The 21,817-nt window shown below is 41.8% G+C and overlaps 1 long non-coding RNA gene across 1 annotated transcript; it reads right to left on the bottom strand.

Moving 5' to 3' along the window:
- Positions 1–2,086: 2,086 nt before the first annotated feature.
- LOC142101640 (uncharacterized) lies at positions 2,087–21,315 on the bottom strand. Its single transcript, XR_012679089.1, has 3 exons — positions 20,983–21,315; positions 7,497–7,581; positions 2,087–2,347 (listed from the first exon to the last, which is right to left on the bottom strand). It is a non-coding gene; the product is annotated as an uncharacterized LOC142101640 (long non-coding RNA).
- Positions 21,316–21,817: the final 502 nt, after the last annotated feature.

Here is a 21,817-nt window from a genome sequence, read left to right as displayed (position 1 = left end):
GGCGATAGGGTATGGATATCCACGCATAATCTTAGACTTAGGATACCTGCCATAAAATATGCACCTAGATTCATAGGACCCATTAAGATACTTCAAAATATAAATCCAGTAACTGGATTTACCTGCAGCTCTGAGGATATCCAATTCCTTTAATGTTTCCCTGTTGAAACCATTAGCCATCAACAGATATTCATCTTCTTATCATCCTCCCCCTCCGGTAATTTTTTGGCAACAGGAGGAGTTAAGGCTAAGCAAATGTGTATTTCAGCATCTCTAGGGGAGTCTTGCAGTTTTTGGTAGATTGGAAAGGATACGGTCCCGAGGATCATTCTTTGGTTTGGGCCTCGGACATACATGCACCTAGAGCCTTGAAAACATTTCATAAGATGTATATGAGGAAACTTTTTATTGGGTGTTTGGAGTCAACGCTTAAGTGTGAGGGCACTGTCAGCAATCCAGCAGTTAGATCTCTTTCACTTTACAGCATGGCAATCACAGCTGATGCAAGTTCAGTGAGATGCAATCAGGTGGTCGCTGGCATCACAGTGGCAGAGAGTTTAACTCCCAATCAGTATTTAGACATGCTCTAAAAGTTGTTTTCTGCTTGAGTACCAGCTTTGCAGTTCTGAGCTCCTGAGCTTGTATCCTGATTACTAAATGACTTCTGATTATGGACCTGGCTTGTTCCTATTTTCGCAAGACTTGGATCCTAACTTTGTACTGCGCTAACAGGTTTTGAATATTTGACTTCCACGACTATTCCCCTGCCTGCTGATTCAGTTTTATGTCACCTGCATACAATTCCACTTACATTAGTGAAGTGATAAAACAGCAGATAAGTATGAATAGCACTGGACAGATTGTGGTGTATACCTCTAAGCTACACAATTTGGATTCTATTTCTACAAAGAATAAGGAGGCAATTCAAGCACAGCAATACAGCTGATGTCATATATAAATGTATTTGTTATCAAGGTTATTTAAGTCAATTAACCTAATAACCATCTTCTGTATTTGATTCAAAAAATAAATATATTTAAAACTTAGTGCAAGAGACTTAGTGCAACATTTTAAATAGTTGTGGATAAAAAGATGATCATATATAAGGAAACAAAATAAATATGAAAAAGTCATAATAAAACTAGCATATTTGTATATTAAGATTAGCTTCCTGGAAAGACATTGAAGTCAAAGCCATCATGGATATTAAAGTATTAAGGGAACATATCAAAAAGTTCTCCTTTTTGTGTAGGTAGGCCAAACTGTCACCACCTCGATTGTCTTTCAGAATAGTCTCAATGCCACAAATCTTTAAAAACAAAGAGTTTAGCATTGTGTACTTCTGAGAAATCTCTGTAATTACAGGTGTTGCATTCTTGTTTTTTATGTGGCTCTGATGTTCATTGATTCGCTCTTTCAATGGCCTGATTGTTCGCCCTATATATTGCATACCACACATGCAGAAGAAGAGTTATATTACAATACATGTTCCATTAATGTTAAAGATGAATGAGGCCATTATTGTGTGAAATGAAATTGGTGCACTCATGTACCCCATAGGTACATATTTTACACCTTCCACACGTGGACAATTTGTTAGAACCACATTCAGAAGTTTACTATTAAGATTTGAAGCTCAGGTATAAATACATTTTGTTCTTTGTGTAAGTACAGAATCTAGAGCTGGATCCATTAATAGAATGCACCAATTATTAAATAAAGGTAGAGAAATCATGATTTTTAACACCAGTGAATAACTGGCCTTATACGTCTTGTGTAATCTGTTATATTAAGTTACACTTTTCATACTTTGATGATGACATTTCAAAGGCTACAAATAAACAAGTACGTAGGTGTGTTTTGCCTTCAATTATTGTTATGCATTCCATTGTACAATATGTTAACAATGAATCATGTTCAAGAGAACACACCTTTTTTAATGTACAAGTCACTGTTTGTTTCTTTCATTATGTTATATGCAGAAAACATACAAGGCAAAATTAATCAGCCATTCACAATCAACTCAGAGAAAAAAATATTCACAAGACATTTTAACTGAAATCTTCAAAATTTTAATTTAGCCAATATCAGTTAATACAAATATTCTCAAGTCACTTGTGAATGAGCTCACAATGCTAATAACCACTAATCTGTACACCAAAATGTTCTGAGAATTTAAAGATTACACATAATGTTGTCTTCCCATGAGGTGAATTTGTCTTGACCTGTGATCTTCATAAAACTCATTCCTATGATGTGCTACACTGTATGATGAACAAAGATTGCAGTCAAAATGACCTGTGTTCTGCACCTCACCTTCATCAGTGACATTGTTTTGGCTTTTCATCTAAAATAAAAAGTTTTTTAAAAATGTTATTGATGTAACTGGAAAATATTGACAAAAAGAAAAACAACAAATATGAAACCAGAAATATTCAAAACAGGGTTAACCAGTAAACTGATAAAATAACTTATATAAAGAGGTAAAAAAGGACTCCAGGATGTGATGGATATTCTGGTCCATTATAAATATATTAGTAAACAAATTGAGAATGTTCATTAAAGTTGATTCCAAATTCGTCTGCACCTTCTGGCATCTGCTGTGGGATTGCCCTCATGTGGCTACATTCTGGAGGGAAGTCATGGACTGTATAATGAAACTCGATTTGGGAATTCCATCTATTACTCTGGGAATGTGTATATTTGGTTTATGCCTACCTGAAAATATACATAAACTAATTTGACAGCTGTTGTTCACTCTAAGTTAGCTAGAGTTTTTATTGACAGGAAATGGATGGCGCCAGAATCTCCATCCTTTGGAGATTGGATGGATCTGGTCAATGATATAGTTGGCCACGAAAGATACATGTATACAAGTCGTAACAAGTTAGATAAATATGAGAAAATCTGGTATCGATAGGGGAGATCACCATTTGTTATTGAGAAACTGTGAAAACCCTGGGGGGGGGGGCTGGTATCCGGTTACTCAGAACATCATATGTAGATATATCTTTTGTTTTTTTACTCTCATATAGTTTATTCTTCATGACAAATAGAATTAACACTACAGAATCAATATGGTTATAAAGTTTCATTTATTCTTTATTAACTAAAATACAGTTATATCTTTGTACTGTACTATTTCTTATATGTACACTACTATACTTAATGATACCTGTATGATACCCCTGTGTGGGTGATAATATGTGACTATTACTGTTTCTCGGAAAACAAATAAAATTTGTTTGATGAAAAAAACAAAAAATAGAGATGTTTTGCAGAGAAGCAGAGAAGTTCCACTAGTGATTCTTCTTTCTCTGTGTATAGTGCTGTCACACCATGTAATAAAAATAAATAATATCAAAACACAGACAGTGAGCATTCCCAAACTTTTCGACCAGCCCCAGTCCAGTATAACGGAGACCATGAGCATGGAGTCTCTGTGTTATAGTGAAAACCAGCTCCAACCTTATAAGGGCTGGGCTGCTGACTCTATGGGGAGTGGTGCATAAACAGCATGTACCCCCTTCAAGAAGCTATCAGCTCTGAGGGGAAAAGTGTTGTGCCTCATCGCAGTCTCCCTGAGCTGCAGGGGCCAAGCTAATTAACAAAATTGATCACTACCCATTACATCAAGGGTAACTAAAGAGGAATGATCAAAGCCAGGATCTTGCTTCCACTGTCAGCCAATAACAAGCAGCCAGTGTGGGAAAACACTTGTGATTGGCTGGCAGTGAATGGGCCTGTAAGTGTGCTTTTCTGTGTAATGTGCAGCTGGTTGGTGCAAAGGCGTCCCATTGAAAACAATGCCAAAGCCTCAAAAAAAGCAGAAATATCAGTATATTTTGATGGCTGCAAACACCTCTTTTCTCCACATCTAAACCAGCAACAGCCCCAAAATATTTTATTTCCATTCATTGTAATATGCTGTTCAATATCATAAAATCTCAGTTTTGTAAATGGACACAATAGGAAGCACCTAGTTTGCCTTCAGCAAAGAACATTCTAATCTGCATAGCTTAATTTTGCACCACGCAGATGATTTATATTTTGACTTGGTAAGCCATGCCCTTATCTCTCTATATAGTACAAAAATAAGTGCATGACATTACAAAATGCATTTAGTGCTCTTGATTCTCATTCTTGCTGCCACAGAAACTGCCATTAGTATGTGTGGAAATCTCCAAATTTCAAAAGAATAGCAGTAATTCACTATCTGTTATATTTATCAAATGTGAGATGAAGTACTTCTAAAACAAGTATTATTTCTATATGACACCTTATGCTTCAGATACATACTATATTTTCTGTCCATATATATATCCTCCTCTGTACTCTCCTACCACCTGCACTCCCCTCAGATACCACTCTCTTATGTACTGAAGGAACCTGAGCGCACTCTGCAGCAGGTTTGATGAGCTCTGAGAGTCAGGGACAGAATAAGAAGCTAAACTTCAGTAGTTATTGTTGATATGGTGATCTCGTGGGTGAATGAGTGGCAGGGTCAGCTCTATTTTTCACAACCTTTTTCCACCACCTTTCCACAAGATGCTTTTAAGACAATATATAGTATAATATAAAACATGTTATATGATGTAAGGTTATACTTCTCCCCTGTGTCGCTCCACATTTTCTCATGTCTCCTGTGCTAGCTAAACCCCTTATACTATAAATAGACCTTGCGCCTGTGCCAAGTTCATTGCGTATCAGAGCTTGTACAGTGTACAAGCTGTTCCTGCGTCGTCTGTCTTTTTTGTTTTAACTAAGCATGTTCCGGATTTGGATTACAAATATCGGGCCTCTCCTGGGCTGAAGGAAAGAAAACTGCAAGCAACAAGGGGGTCTTTTTGGCCAAGAAGAACTGAAGATATTTACAAGCAGGGACTTTGGAATTACAAATTATTTAGGACTTTACATGCAATGACTTTGGAATTACAAATTATTTGGGACATGGCTCAAGCATTTTGGGATTAAAAGCTGCTGACAAAAGATGAAGAAATCAGATTGGTAAGTATTTTGGGGTTTTATTATTTTTATTAAAAGTGTGTGGTTGTAAACAGGGTGTTGTGGTTTTGTACACATTTTGTGTTGTGGTACTACAGGTCTGTCAGCCATGGGTGTCAGGGCATGTTGACACTTCTGGTTCTTCAAGTGCCAGCATGCCTTGGCTGCCATGGATATGCTGGTGCTTGTAGTTATACAGGGCAGTGTAACAGTGATGTGTTTATTAATCACACTGCTAGGATGCAGCGTGTTGTATCTGGCTATTTTTAAAGCAAACTCAGGAGAGTTTGCTTAATCGCAGCTCCATACATTTGAGACTTGTATAGTCAGAGTGGCAAACAGTGGGGACTTTGATCTCTATCGATTTTGTAAATAGCGATTTTGACAGAAACACATCTCCAGCGATTTTACATCAAATCTCACTTTAATGCATCTGCGAGATGAAACACACGTGAGAAAATCACTGGATATTCAAAATCGGAGCTTGATTGATTTACCCCCATATCTGTACAAAGTAAAGGTGTGAGCAAATAAAGAATCTGCAGCTCCTTGGATACAAGGTATTTAGTAAAGTTAAGTTAGATTAGAGTATAGGTTTTATAAAGGTTAGGGGCACAAGATAGATGACAATCAGCTGGTTAATGTTCAACTAGGCCAGTGTTTCAAACCGTTGGGGTGATATAGTTACGTTGTCCGGTATTTCAGTTAGTCTGGAGTCTCGTGCAGTATAGCTCTGATCTGTTGACCTCATAATAAAATCATGTTGTACCATAATCCCGGTGTCAGTCGAGATATCAAAGTACCCATATACTCTATCTGCCTTACTCTCTCTAATAAGGCCCTTCTTCTAAGCCTTCATTCAGTTCTGGTTATACTATGTTTGACTGGAAATTCACTGGCAATGCCATTATTTATTTATATATATCATGGCAGGAATAGGTAGCAAATATTTTCTATTTGATGGTAATCGTGCTGTGATGGTGCAAAATGGTAAACGGTGATTCGCCATCTCAGTGGATTCGAACTAGTAGAGTCCTGCTCCACAAGTGTCTAGAAAGAATTTAGAAGGCCAGGCAAAGGTGACCTACTAGTTTTGGGGAAGGCGGTTCCACCAAGTAACACTAAAAAGAACAATCTGTAGGAGCTCTTTCATCTGCTTCCACTCTCCTGCAGATCTATGCCACATCCATTAACTATTTAATTATCTTATTAATAAATATGTACAGGTAAGTGATCTATTATCTGTTATGTTTGGGCTAGGTAATCTGGCTAAGGTTTTTTTTTCTGTTAGGTGGTGCACCTTGCCTAAAATCAGTTACATTAAAAATTATTCTTTTATTTTCTAAACACTGACCCTGATACTCACCTCTTCATTACATTATTTATTAAACAGCCACAGTGACACAGTGAACTCTCTGGGTTTCCACATAATTCTATACCTGTAATTATGTATTATCAATAAAATCATATAACCTATATTTTATTTTTACAACTTACATACCATGCCACCAAACATAAAATACAGCTGTGAAATACAAATTTCAGCAACCTTGGTGTAACAACCCCTTAAGTGTAATTGAGTAAATGTCATGCCCCTTTTGTGTGAGAGATTTGTCTGGCCCCTTTAAAGGCCTTTTTAAGAGTGTTACCCAGAACCCAAGTATTTAACCAAGAAGGAGGCTCCAAAACGCCCAAAAAGATTGGTGATGCTGTGGAGAGTCAGGAGTATACAGTCAGGGCACAATTCTGCTAACCTGTACTGCATGTGAGTTAAGAGGTGTCAGTGTTGGTGCTCGCTCAGAGAGGCAACAATGGCAGGATTGAGACTACATTTGATAGTACCCCAAGTATGACCAGAGAACAGAGGGAAGGGAAGCAGGTACCTGGATGCTTGTAAGTGACCACAACTGTGTAGAGGCAGAGAAGTAGGAAAGAAAGGGTGACAATTCCATAATGGCTCTTATGCCAAGTGATTACATACCAACAGGTTACTAAGTGATAGACTGTGTAGACTAAAATTGTGAGATGTAAATAAATGACTCAATAAGCTACTAAATGTATTTAATCAATTTGGTACCTGTTCACTTTATCACTGGTTACTGTACACTACTACACTTGCTGCATCTGCTTCACACCTGTATATGCAGGGACATCTATTTGCTAATATGTAAGCTACAATAGCCTGAGGTGAGAGAGATTGGGCAACATCATGTTGTTGACTCAAGGTCATGTCAAGGTAAGAATTGAGGATAACATACCCCCACAACAGCAAATAGGAGTTACATTAGCGATGAAAAATTACGTTACAAACACAATTTATTCTATGTCATTAACAAAGCATTCATAAGTATCAATATTATCAAGTCATAAGTCTTTTACAGCAATATTTCTATTTATATTAAAGTTACTAACATCGACAATCTCTAGAAAAATACAGAAGAGCCAAAAGCATGATTGCATATTATTTCTATGGAACAGACTTTGTAGCCTACCTTGTAAAGATATTCTCTACCAACAACAGAAATTGAATGATCTTCAAATATAGGACAGGGTTTATGTGTAGGTGGCAACTCAATTCTGTTAAAAAGTAAAGAAGTAAAATATTGTATTATGGGCAATTTTAATTACACTTAAATCATTTGAAGGTACAATATAGTTGAGATGTGTTTGTTTAATTATGCTTTATTACTTGATTGTCTCTGTAAAAGTAAAATCTGTAAAAATACAATACAATATATTTATTCTGCCATGTTCTAGAATATGGTATAAATATTATTCAATTAATCTGTTAATTGTAGTATATATAATTATAAAGCTACAACTACATAAATAGAGACCAGGCTAAAGCTCCAAAAATGTTATGTTTCCCTTTACCACTCCAAATTGTTGGAGGGAATGCAGCCAGAAAGGCACGTTTTACCACATTTGGTGGATCTTCCCAAAAATCTCAGTCTACCTGGCCTCTCTCCTGCTATGTCCTGTCACAAGACACAAACTTGCCTCGCATATCCTGGTGGCAATGCGTCACCGCAAAGTTATGGAAACAGCAAAATTTCCCCTCAATTTCTTATCTTAAATCCTACATTTAAAAATCCTACATTAAATCCACATAAATCACATACCACCTACATGACAAAGAGAACAGATTTACTCAGGTCTGGGACCTGTGGCTATTCCCACAAAGCCAATCAGCCCATCCTCTCACACCAATGTAAACAGTTTCATTACCTTCATATTCCCACGGTACCAATATTCGGCAAGTCCCTCTCAACTGGATAAATACTGGCTTTAAATCATATGAACCGCTACTTCATACTATCATTTACATCTTTAGGCATTTAGGTGATGACCTAAATCAAAACCCATTACCAGGTTCTAACTAGAGATGGGCGGCCTCGGTTTCCAGAGAAGAGCTGCGTTGGTAATTTTGTCATTGCTGAAATACAAATATACTTGCAGGCTTTTCTTCTGAATTTGCACAAATAAGTGTACGGTGTTATCAAAATGGATTCACAGCAGTACACAGAAGAGCAGGAGCACCAAGTAGCTGCTGCCACCAGTCATGATTATAGTAATCCCTGTACATCATCTGGTAAAGCCTATGTAACAGTACATAGTGTTTTTAAGTCCGGCAAACAAAAATGTAAAAAAACACCTTTTACCTTGGTCAAGAAAAAAACATCTGTAATCAAGGCATAGCTAAGTGCAGAAAAAAATAAAATTGCCAACATGCCATTCTACACACACAGTGGCAAAGAAAGAATCAGGCCTTCGCCTTTCTCTATGAGTGCTAGTTCTGCAACTGTCAGTGGGGTATTTTCCTGTAAGGTCAGTCATGATGATGCAAGACCTTGTCATTCTGACTCAGTGGCAGATCCGGGGGGGGCGATCGCCCCCCCCTAGCAGGGGCTTGCTGCCGGCGGCTGCACACTGTGCAGGTCTGTTCAGCAGTGACAGTGTGCTGCCCGGCTGCTCCGATTGTGTTTTAAACACAATCAGAGCAGCGGGGCAGCACACTGTCACTGCTGAGCGGACCTGCACATAGTGTGCAGCCGCCGGCAGCCGTAGAAATTAGAAAGGGGGCGGGGCCTAAATTGACCCCCCTAAAATCGCCCGGGGTAGGGCAAAAGTCTGGATCCGCCCCTGTTCTGACTCCAAAAGTGTGTTATATAGGCAACACAAAAAGGAGAGCTGCGTTGCTAATTCTCATTGCTGAAATGCAAATACTAGTCCTTGCAGGCTTTTCTTCTGAATTTGCAGTCACTCTAATCGAGCCGGAAACAACAGTCCTACCCCGGGGTGTATGGAGTGAGAACTATTGCCTCTGATGAAACGGCAGCTATGTGCCTAGAAACGCGTCAAGCAGACCATTCAGTGTACACTGAACATCCGGAGATTTGAAAACTTCTCACTCCATACACCCCGGGGTAGGACTGTTGTTTCCAGCTCGATTAGAGTGACTACAGGCTCAAATCTATGCTGTGAGCGGAGGATACCGAATCTAACACACAGGTCTGAAACCTTTTTGCCTCTTTTGAACATTCAATTGTTTTAAGTCAGCCAGGACTCTTGCGCTTACCTACGAGAATTCATATCCAAGAGCGGAGGAAACTGAGCCCGCTTTCAGGTTGTTAACACATGCTTGTATACAACAACACAATAATCCATGCCGGCTGAGACTTTTTATACTCCCATATGAGACTTCAAGGAGAGTGATTATACGCATACAGCTGTGATAAACAACTCGGAAGTCAGATAGATGTTGTCAGCATTGTTCACTCACCTCACACGGTTTCTTGGAACCAAGGTGGACTATACATTGTGATACACCTAGAGTGAAGGACATCAAGCCCATCTATAGGCTGGGACCACATACTCAATTCATTGAAATACAGTGCTTTATGCCGGCTTAGACTTTCCGATTTCTATATGATAATTTGAATATAGCGACTATACACATATATCGATGTGAATCAATCTATAAGCCAGTCTGTTGCTATTGTTATTTACCCCATGTGGTTCTTCCAAACTTGGATGGACCCCACACTGTGGTATTATTTTTTATATTAAGTGATATTGTGATTTCACCAAGTCATTTAATTTGACCTGTTGCACAGCCTCCTTTTATTAGTACATAATATCAGTGTGCGCTGAAGTATTTATAATTATCTGTATTGAATTTCTATGTGTGATTATTAAAACAATTGTGCTGATCTGAGTTTTGTGCTACCACATATATTTTTATCTAGTTATATCTACATCAGCAGGTCCAGATCCTGCTTGGATAGCAGCATCTTGGTCGGACATTTTAGGTTAATTAGCGCCCCTTATATGTGTGTTTGTAAGTATGAAGTAACCTATTGTAAATATGCCATGTATCCCAATCTTGACAAATAAAGTTATAAAAAATATTGTTGGTGAATCATAAAGCAGATCCTCATTCATTTTACTGAATGGAGGGTCTAGTCAATGCCTGATTAAAGCAAGTGTGCAGCCCATGCGCACTACCAAGAGTTGAGACATGCAAATATAATTTATCTGAAACAAAAGACTATAATAGATGCAGACTGTGACATGCATAAAAACGGCAAAACAATAGCTGTTTGTATGACAATAATTTGAATTGTTTAATTCAGCAATTGTCATCTATTGCTTAGCAAAAAAAATTAGGCTAATTTATTTTAATTTATTATGATGTTTGATTGGACACTCCATTTATTAAAAAATCTAAATAAAATAAGGAATAGAAGGATTTTTAGACTTTCAATAAATCTTTTTATCTATGTCCAGCTGGGGGACACTGCTACCATGGGGTTGTATGAGGGGAGCTAGGCGTTGGCACTTAAACAGTTATTTATTTGTTTAACCTTCAGACAGAATCCTCCCCTCTGCAACTCCCTGCATCCTCAGTATATTTGTTAAGCCCCAAGGAAGGGGCTGAGAAAAGAGCAGAAGGGAGGGAGCGCAGTGTCTTCCAGATGGACTCAGAGAAAGAATTTATCATAAGTATAAAGATCCTCCTTTCTTTTTCATCCTATCTGGGGGACACTGCTACCATGGGGACATTCTAAAGCAGCCCCTAAAGGAAGGACCACTCTGATAGCCCAGCAGGCAAAACACCCTCTGGCCAAAAATGGCGTCAGAGGATGCAAAAACGTTAAACTGGTAAAACTTAGTAAAGGTATGGATAGAGGACCAGGCGGTTGCTCTACAAAGCTGATCCACTGAAAATCCATTTCGTGCAGCCCAAGATGCACCCACTGAGCGGTTGGAATGGGCGACAATATGGCTAGGTTCAGGCCGATCTATCGTGACATAGGCCTGCCTAATGGTGGATGTGATCCACCTGGCGAGCCAGCCATCCCCTCTTATAAGCTTGCAAACAGCACAAAGAGGGAATCTGCGAATGTCCGAAGTTTGACATATATGCGGAGGGCACAAACAAAATTCAAGGATTCCTCGGATTGGATGCCCAAAGATCCATCCCGCACCCAGAAAGCCGGTACTACGATCTTTTGATTCAGGTGAAACCTGAAACCACCTTAGGTTGATAAGAAGGGACCCTATCATGGGCGAGCGGTAAGAAAGGGCTCCAAGTTCTGACACTCGTGCAGATGCTATGGCCAAGAGAAACACCTTCCACGTGAGGAACCTGAACTCGACCATGCTCAATAGTTGAAAGGGTGCACTCTGAAGCATAGTTAGCGCCAAGTTCAGGTCCCAGGGAGCTGTGGGCGGAACATAAGGAGGCTGGATATGCAAGACCCCCTGAGGAATGGTCCTCACTTCCTTCAACTCGCAATTTTCTTCTGAAAATAGACAGTGAGGGCCGATACATGGACTCTCAGAGAGCTAAGCCTAAGACCCGTAGACAAACCATCTTGAAGAAAGGCCAAGAGCCTACAAAGTCAAAAAGCCCTCATGTGGAAAGAGCAACGCTTGCACCACCTGAAGTAGATACACCACACTCTGTGATTAATGCGGGCAGAAGCCATCTTCCCAGCTGGCAGCATAGTGTCCACTACTCTGGTGGATAAACCATTTGCCCACCAAAGACTGACTTCAATAGTCACGCTATTAAAGCCAGCCGATGAAGGTCCTGGAACCGAAACGGGCCCTGTAGTAGCAGGTCGTCGCAAAGTGGTAGACGCTGCCCTTGCTCACTTGCCAGTCGCAAAATGTCTGTGAACGAGGTCCGACGTGGCCAATATGGAGCCACCAGGATCACAGTTATTCCTCCTTGTTTCACTCGTCTGAGTTCTCGGGCCAGCATTGGAATGGGAGGAACACATATCCAACCTGGAACTCCCGGTGCATGGTCATTACGTCCACTGCTACCGCCAGAGGATCCCTGGTTCTCGAGCAGAACTTGTTCACTTGCCTGTTGTGACGAGAAGCCATCAGGTTGATGTCGGGCAGTCCCCACCTCCGGGCCAACAACTGAAAAACCTCTGGATGGAAGGATCACTCACCAGGCAGCATCTCGTGTATGCTGAGGTAGTCCGCCTCCCTCGGAATGAACACTGCTGATATGGTCGGAGCAAACTTTCCAGCCAAGCCAGAATCTGAGCTGCCACTTGCATGCCTCCCTCGTGATTTACATATGCCACGTCTATGGCATTGTCGGACAGGAGTTGTACCAGTGTACCCTGCAAAACTTGCTGTGCCCACTGAAGAGCTAGCAACATAAAGTTAAATTCCTAGACAGAAGCGAGGTTTCCTGACGCGACCAGGTCCCCTGAAGATGCAAGTGTAACACCACAGCATCCCAACCTAGGAGGCCTGCATCTGTTGTGACAATGGTCCAACACCATGTGGCAAAGGAACTGCCTATGGACAGAAGATCCTTTATCAGCTGCCAGCGAAGAGACAGACGGGATTCCTGAGACAACTGGATCAACTGGGAATAGTGGAGCCCGTCCATTTCTTCAACAGGTCAACTAAAATGTTCGTGAATGGAATATCCTGAAGTGAAGTGTCTCGAACGTGCAGAAAATCTGGGCAAGAAGCTTCATGCATACTGTTACGAGTCGCGGCGGTGCCTAGTGACCGCGACTCACTGCTCAGCCTCGTCCCAGCTGTCTCCATGACGATCGGGATGTCAATTCCGGTATTCGTTCCGGAGATTGCTAAGGCAACGGTTGGGCCGCTGTCCTTTCTAACACCGCGCCCCGACATTAGGAGCAGCCGGGCGCGTGCGCATCTAATTAATTTATCATCATCTGGGGGATATAACTCACCTGCTGGGCTACTCCGCTTCCATTGGTCAGTCTGTGTATATAAGGCATGGAGGGCTTAGCCTCCCTGCCGGTTATAGCATAGATAATGTCTGTTGCTGACCTGCTCCCGTTCTGATTCCTGTGGATAGTCTGCCCCTCTGTTATTGGATGTCTCGTTGTGACCCCTGGCCTGTTTCTGGATTCTGCTTACATTCTGGTGACCCCGACCTTTTGGATTGTTATTTGGACATCCCTGCCAGCCCTGGCCTGTTCCTTTACTCCTGTGATTGCTTTGGACCCCTGACCTCAGCTTATGTCTGACCACCTGTTATCATCTGGATTTCTCCTCGTGCCTTTCCGCTGCGGTATTGTTAATAAACTTGCACTACATCAGAGTTAAGACCTGGGGCATCCAAGTACCTGTGAGCGCCTCAAGCTCTACGGGAAAGGCAGCTGCTATAGGCGAAGATCTATGCCACTAGTTCTGAAAGTTTATTACAAGACCTGTCAGCCTAACATTATAACTGGCCAGTGAAGAGAGGAAGAAGTCACTTCCATGGATGAAAGGACAAATCCTTCTCCAGCTCAAGTTTTGACGGGCCAAATCAAAACTTTATCCCAGATGGTCCAAGGTCTGTTGCATCAATTGTCTGCACAAGAAGAAGCTGCTAGAGCATTACAAGCCCAGCAAGCTCCCCTGGCTCCTACTGTGGAACTCAAATTGAATCTGCCAGATCGGTTCTCTGGAGATAGAACCTTATTTTGCAACTTTAAGGAGAGTTGTAAACTTTATTTTCGCCTTACACCTCGTTCATCTGGATCGGAGCTTCAAAGGGTTGGCATCATTATATCCCTTCTACAAGGTGATCCCCAGTCCTGGGCATTTAGTCTTGCTCTCGCTAGTCCTCCATTACAGTCCGTTGATGTATTCTTTAATGCCTTGGGTCTGCTCTATGATGACCCGAACAGAGTGGCCTCAGCTGAATCTCATCTCAGGGCCCTGAAGCAGGGCCGTCGCACCACTGAGGAATATTGTGCGGAGTTCAGGAGCTGGTCCACGGACAGCGAGTGGAATGACCCTGCACTTCAGAGCCAGTTCCACTTGGGCCTTTCCGCACAAATAAAAGACTCTCTGGTGCAATATCCAATACCAACCTCACTGGAGAATCTGATGCAATTGGTCATCAAAATTGACCGCAGATTTAAAGAAAGAAAAGCTGAGAAGGATACAACTGTTTCCTCATGCTCTCTTCTGACTCCTTCTGCTGTACCATTTGAAACCGCTGCGCCCATGCAGCTAGGTGCTTATCGCCTCACATCGTAAGAAAAAACACGGAGACGTACCTTAAGCCTTTGTCTATATTGTGGCAATAGGGGCCATCTCCTCCGAAGCTGTCCCAACAAGTCAGACAAGTCGGGAAAAGAACAGGCCTAAAGAACGTGGAAGAGGTTCGTCTAGGTCTGCAGATAATATCTTCCAAGAATGCACTCCTGGTTCCTGAGGTGATTTCCTTTGGTGCACAATCTACTTCTGTCTCTGCCTTCCTAGATAGTGGTGCTGCAGGGAATTTTCTGGATCTTGACTTCGCCTGTTCCTTGAGGATTCCTGCCATTAAGCTTAAGTCGCCCATCAGAGTCTGTGGCCTGGATGGTGGTCCTCTACTGGACAGAAAGATATGTTCACAGACACCTCTGTTGCAGCTCACCTTGGGGGCGCTACATTCTGAGACCTTGTCGTTCATTCTTATTAATTGTCCTTCTGTTCCTGTAATCCTGGGACATCCCTGGCTGTAGCTCCACAGTCCAGTTATCGATTGGAGCAAAGGGGACATCATACACTGGAGTCCTTCTTGCTCCTCATCTTGCTTATCTTTGCCCATCCGATTGCTCCAGGTCCCGCTAGATCAGCTGCCTCTAACCTACCATGTATTTCGGGATGTTTTCTCCAAACTGGCAGCTGACACATTACCTCCACATCGCGATTATGATTGCGCAATTGACCTAGTTCCGGGCTCTAAGCTCGCTAAAGGAAGATTATACTCTCTCGCGGTACCGGAAACGCAAGTCATGGAGGATTATATTAAGTAGAATCTTAAAAAGGGCTTTATTAGGCCTTCTATGTCCCTTATAGGAGCTGGGTTCTTCTTTGTCTCCAAGAAAGACGGGACTCTTTGACCCTGCATAGACTTCCGCAGGTTGAATAAAATCACCATTAAAAATACTTACTCACTTCCACTCATTTCAGTCCTCTTCGATCAGCTCAGAGGTGCTTCAGTGTTTACCAAGATCGATTTACGTGGAGCATATAACCTTTTACGTATCAGAAATGGGGACGTATGGAAGACCGCATTCAACACCCACTCAGGTCACTATAAGTATTTGGTCATGCCTTTTGGTTCATGTAACGCACCTTCTGTCTTTCAGGACCTAATCAATGATGTTCTTAGAGAATTCTTAGGCCGCTTTGTTGTGGTATACCTGGATGACATCCTGATTTTTTCTCCACCCATGAACCAGCACCGCCTTCATGTGAAACAGGTCCTCCTTAAACTTTGGCAGCATCAACCGTTCGCCAAGTTAGAGAACTGTGAATTTGAGGTCCAGAAGGTCTCATTTCTCGGGTATATTATCTCCCCAGATGGGTTCTTAATGGATCCTAGCAAAGTTCAAGCAATCTTAGAATGGGTGCACCCAACTAATATGAAGGCCATTCAAAGATTTCTGGGTTTCGCCAATTATTACCGGAGATTCATTCATTCCTTCTCAGACTTTGTAGCTCCTCTTACTGCTTTAACCCGTAAAGATGCTGATGCCGTCAACTGGACCTCTGATGCTATAGCCTCTTTTGAAGCCCGAATTACCTTTTGTCATCGAAGTGGATACCTCCGATATAGGTGCAGGTGCAGTTTTGTCCCAGAAGGATCCTCTGGACCACAAATTACACCCATATGCCTACTTTTCACGGAAATTCTAATCAACTGAGAGAAATTATGATGTGGGCAATCGTGAACTCATAGCTATAAAATGGGCATTTGAAGAATGGCGACACTGGCTGGAAGGAGCTTTAAATATTACCTCTGTGCATACGGATCACAAAAATCTGTTGTTTATTGAATCCGCCAAACACCTAAATTCCAGACAAGCATGCTGGGCATTGATTTTCACCTGCTTCAAGTTTGTTATTTCCTACAGACCTGGCTCCAAGAATATTAAAGCGGTCGCACTTTCCTGAAGTTTTATTTCCTCTCATGTTCCACCCACTGTTCCGCTCCCTATTATTCCTCCCTCTTCTATCCATACAAGGTTGACCCAGGATCTAGGGGCTGCTCTCCACAAATTTAAAAGAATTGCTCCTCCAAAGACTCCTTTGGACAAGTTGTCTGTATCAGTCCATCTCAGGAACACCGTATTGTCTGAAACCCATGAAAATAAAATTGCTGGACATCCAGACATTTTTAAGACCGCTGAAGTCCTCTCATGTACAATATGGTTGCCCTCCTTGTCCTCTGATGTTAGAGATTTCATTCTCTCTTGTAAGGATTGCGCCAGAAACAAGTCTGCCAGAAGCTATCCGTCGGGTCAACTTATGCCTTTGTCTGCTCCATTGGTCACACATTACAATGGACTTCATAGTGGATTTACCCTGGTCATCCAGTCACAGTACAATTTGGGTGGTGGTGGTAGATCGATTTAGCAAAATGGCCCACTTCATTCCTTTGGCAGGGCTACCGAATGCTCAAACTCTGGTATGATTGTTCATCCGCCATATGTTCCGTCTCCATGGTTTGCCTGAAGATATTGTCTGTGACGGTGGTTCTCAATTCATTGCTCAATTTTGGAGATCTTTCTGCACACACCTTGGCATCAACATCAGTCTATCATCTGCCTATCATCCACAGTGAAACGGACAGACAGAAAGAGTTAAACAGTCTCTAGAACAATTTCTTCGATTATACGTCTCCAAATTTCATAACAACTGGTCTTCTTTACTTCCATGGGCCGAATTCGCCTATAATAACTCCTGTCATTCTTCCACCCGCATATCTCCATGGCTTCCATCCCAGGGCTAATTTACTTTCCTCAATCAATTCTTCTGGTCTTCCAGTTATATGTTCAACAGTTTCAGAATTATTTGGAAGAAGGTCCATGCTGCCTTGCTCCAGGCCCTCTTTCGATCAAATTTTTTTGCGGATCGTCACTGCAGGAACCGTTCTCTTAAAGTAGGAGACAAAGTCTGGCTTTCCACCTGGAATATTAGGCTTAAACAGCCGTGCAAAACATTGGGACCTAGGTTCATTGGACCATTTCCTGTAGTTAAAAAGGTTAATTCTGTTGCCTTCCATCTTCGTTGAGAATCCCTAATACGTTCCATTGTTCTCTCTTGAAACCTATTGTCTCAACTACTAAGTTTAAAACTCATGAACCATCTAAACCTCGACCAGTCAATGTGCATGGCTCTAACGAATTTATTGTGGAGAAGATTCTCGATTCCAAGAAAGTCCAAAGAAAAACCCATTTTTTAGTACATTGGAAGGGCTGCGGCCAAGAAGAACGCTCTTTGGCCCCTCAGAAGCGCCTGTACGCTGACAAATTCCTCAAAGAATTCTTTAAACAATTCCCTAGAAAACCTGGATATCGGGGATCCTTGACCCCTCCTCAAGGATGGAGTGCTATATATTGGTCCCTTCCGCATTTCTCATATTATTAGTGCGGTTACCTATAAGCTCCATCTACCTCCTTCACTCCGTGTGCAAGATGGCCTTGGGCGACGAATATGAGATTGAATGCATCTTGAAATCCCGATCCATTCATGGTAAGACTCAGTTTCTCGTCCACTGGAAGGGTTATGGCCCTGAAGAAAGGTCCTGGGTGGATAAGAAAGACCTACATGCCCCCCTCTGCTGTCAAAGTTTTTGAAAAATCAGATTTCCAACGCTTACACCTTCTCGGCAGCCGTGCCCCGTTGCCTAGCAGCGGGACGCTCCTTGTTCCTTCCACGCAATGCGTGCACTTGCTCTGTTCAGTCGCGTCCTGTTGCTAGGCAGCGGGACGCTATCTCCGCTCACCTATCGGCGGTCTGCATGTCTGACCGCCAAATCTCCATCACCCAATCTGGATGCACCTTATGGTTTATAGAGCACCATCTGACACATGTTGGGTGCCAGAGTATTGGTTCGCTCCAGCGCTTCCTGAACTTCTGATCCAGTGTTCTTCGGTTCTGTCCGGCTTCCTGTTACTATTCTCCTGTGTTTCATTTTGGTACCTCGCTGCCCGGCTGGTTTGACTATTTGGCTTGACCTGACTTCTCTCTGGAACCTCCCTGTGTACGGCACTGCTTGTTTGGCTTTGACCTGGACTGCCTGATTATGCCTGTCTACTACTGTTGCTACACTGGTGACTGTCTTGGAGAACCGCGACCTGCGTACTCTCTTCAGCTAAACTCCCTTGCGGTGGTCCCTGGTGAATACCAGGGATACGTTAGACTCCGCGCCTCCCTGTTCAGTTGCGCTAATACCGGTTAGCGGCCATCTCTGAAATTCCGCAACAGTTCTGAAGAGAGCGCACTTTGGTGTCCAGAAGAATAATCTTTTGCAACCTGGTAATCAGTTGTTATTTTTGAAGATTTATTATCCACTCATGTTATTCCAAAACACAAATGGTAAGAGAGAGATGTTGTCTTAGTAGCTGGTCCGAATCTGCCTTGATCAGCAGATCATCCAGGTGAGAAAATGTGCTGACCCCCTTGAAGCGCAGCAGTGCAGCCATTATCACCATGATCTTGGTGAACATCCTTGGAGCCGTGGAGAGGCTAAAGGGAAGAGCCCGGAACTGATAATGGGAGTCCTCCGCCGTGAACCAGAGCAGGGATTGGTGGCCTTCCCAAATGGGAACATGTAGATAGACATCCCGAATGTCAATGGTTGCCAGGAACTCCAGTGGTTCCAATCCGTTGATCACTAATCTGATAGATTCCATGAGGAATTTGTCCACCTAAAGGTGTAGATATAGAGCCTTGAGGTTCAGAATTGTATGAAAGAGATAGGAATAGAACCCCTTGCCTCTCTGTCCCTCTTGGACCTGACGTATGACACTGTTCTCTGTGGGTTCCCACGTCATAGCCCACACATACCGTCTCCAGGTCTATGCTAAAATCACATAATTTTGCTCTTTTTTTGTTCCTACATTATTAGTAACCTCAATAACACTAATATCAAGTCATTTTCCATCAATTTTGACCACCTCACAGGTCACAATATTATTTTAATATACTTTCGGACAAATACTGCAGCGACCTGTCTTGATGCTAAGTGACAGAGCAATGACTTAAACACACGGCAGTTCCTAGCACATCTGGACACATTGGCATACAGCAGTGGCAGAAAAGAAAAGTGGTGCAAGATGGAATTGTCCTTGGGCCCTCCCACCCACCCTTATGTTGGATCATGCACACTTTAACAAACCAAGCACTTCAGCCACAAAAGTGCCACTCCTTGTGGTTGAAGTGCTTGGTTTGTTTGGGCCCCCACAAAACAAGCTAACAATAGGCTTAAGGCACCTAAGGTAACAGTTCTGTTAATGAACCCTACTGTGACAAGATGTTGTTGTCATCATCCTCACCCTCATCAGTGTGTACATCATCCTCACACATTATTAATTCATCACCGCTGGAATCCACCATTACAGACGTCCAATTCCAAAGTGGCATTCTCAATTTGTGTATCACAGGCTATACTCGGGCTGTTCAGGCACACATCTGCAGAAATACAGAAAGGGGCCTTCTTTATGGAATGGTCATGATTACACATAGCACTCGTGGATAGACTCTCCTCAGGGATTTGTGTCATTTCTGAATCTGAACATACATTTTTCTCTAATGCCTTACTGTTTTCTTCCAGCTCGGCTTTTACACGTAAAAGTATTTGGACACCACCTTTGGAGTCAGGATGACAAGGTCTTGCTTGACTGACCTTACAAGAAGATGCCTCACTGACATTTGCAGAACTCGCACTCATAGAGAAAGGCGAAGGCCTCATTATTTCCTTGCCACTTTGTGTGTAGAATGGCATGTTGGCAATTTTATTTTTTTCTGCAGATAACTTTGCCTGGATTACAGGTCTTTTTTTCTTGACCAAGGTAAAAGGTGTTTTTTTACATTTTTGTTTCCCTGACATAAAAACACTATGCACTTTTACATAGGCTTTACCAGATGACGAAGAGGGATTACGATCATCATGACTGGTGGAAGCAGCTGCTTGGTGCTCCTACTCTTCTGTGTACTGCTGTGAATCCATTTTGATAACACCGTACACTTTGCTTGCAAATTCAGAAGAAAAGCCTGCCAGGCCTAGTATTTTTATTTCAGCACCGACAATTAGCAATGGAGCACTCCTCTTTGTGTGTAACATATATAACACAGTAGAATGTGACTGCAGAATTACACCAAGCCTGCCAACACTAGTATTTGTATTTTTCAGCAATGAGAATTAGCAATGGAGCTCTCCTGAATGTCACTGTAGACTTGTAGTCACTGTAGTCACTGAAGTGCTGTTAAAATGTAAAGTATCAAATGTATAGTAACATTTACAAAATAGATTGGATCACAGAAACACTGTATTTGACATATTGCTATGTTTAGTGTCTTTACCCAATGGTTAACAACCCTATTACTGTTAGTAGGATTATATATATATATATATATATATATATATATATATATATATATATATATATAATAATAATAATAATAATAAATACTCACATTATATTATGGTGTGAAGCCCTGTTCTTTCCAGAAGTTAGAAGGACTATCATGAAAACGGTCATTAAAAATAGAGCAAGGACAGCTCCGATTATTGCTCCAACTGCAGCTAAAGATGAGGTGTCAAGTAATGGGTAATCTGTAAAATAACATATTTATGTGCTGTTAGACATGCAGACTCCCACTAATCTTCTTTAATCATTTTAATTCATATCTATTTATGTGTTTGCTTATTAATGTGATATTGCAACTTGGTTCCTTGCCTTCTACTGGAGCCTTTGACTGAAAAGGTCTGCTGTTGTCCTGAAGCAGGAGAGCAACATGCCAAAATAATAAAGTATAGTCACTTGCTTTTCAGAAAATACATAATAGCATTAAAATGACATGACATAATTTGCAGAGCTCTTTTCTCGTTATCTCTAAAATCCCCTATCCCTGGCTCCAAAACCTCTGCTTTGACATTGCTTCTCTTTGTAGTAGTAGACATTGATCCCATCTCGCCCATTTCATATCCATCACCGCATTCTGGTTTCATGCTATAATTACACAAATCCTTCACGTGCACAGGATTCAGCACCTCTCATCTTCACATTGCTCACTCCCATAGATGTCCTTCCAAATTACCTCTGACAATTCTTCACTACAGGCTCCATTAACATGCCCTCTCTATTCCTCCTTGTGTTATCTCTCCTCTGTCCCCCTCCCCTCCTGGCCTAACCTACCCTCTTCCCCACCTCTTTAATTACTTCTTCAACAGGTACCACAATACACAAGTCCCCACTAGTTTTCCCTCTATCAACAACTGGAGGAAACCCACCTCTTCACAGTTTACAAC

The sequence above is a fragment of the Mixophyes fleayi genome, chromosome 9 (genome assembly GCF_038048845.1).
Source record: "Mixophyes fleayi isolate aMixFle1 chromosome 9, aMixFle1.hap1, whole genome shotgun sequence".
Lineage (NCBI taxonomy): Eukaryota > Metazoa > Chordata > Amphibia > Anura > Limnodynastidae > Mixophyes > Mixophyes fleayi.
The sequence above is the reverse complement of the archived record's forward strand: the minus strand, read 5'-3'. Positions and strand labels throughout refer to the sequence as shown.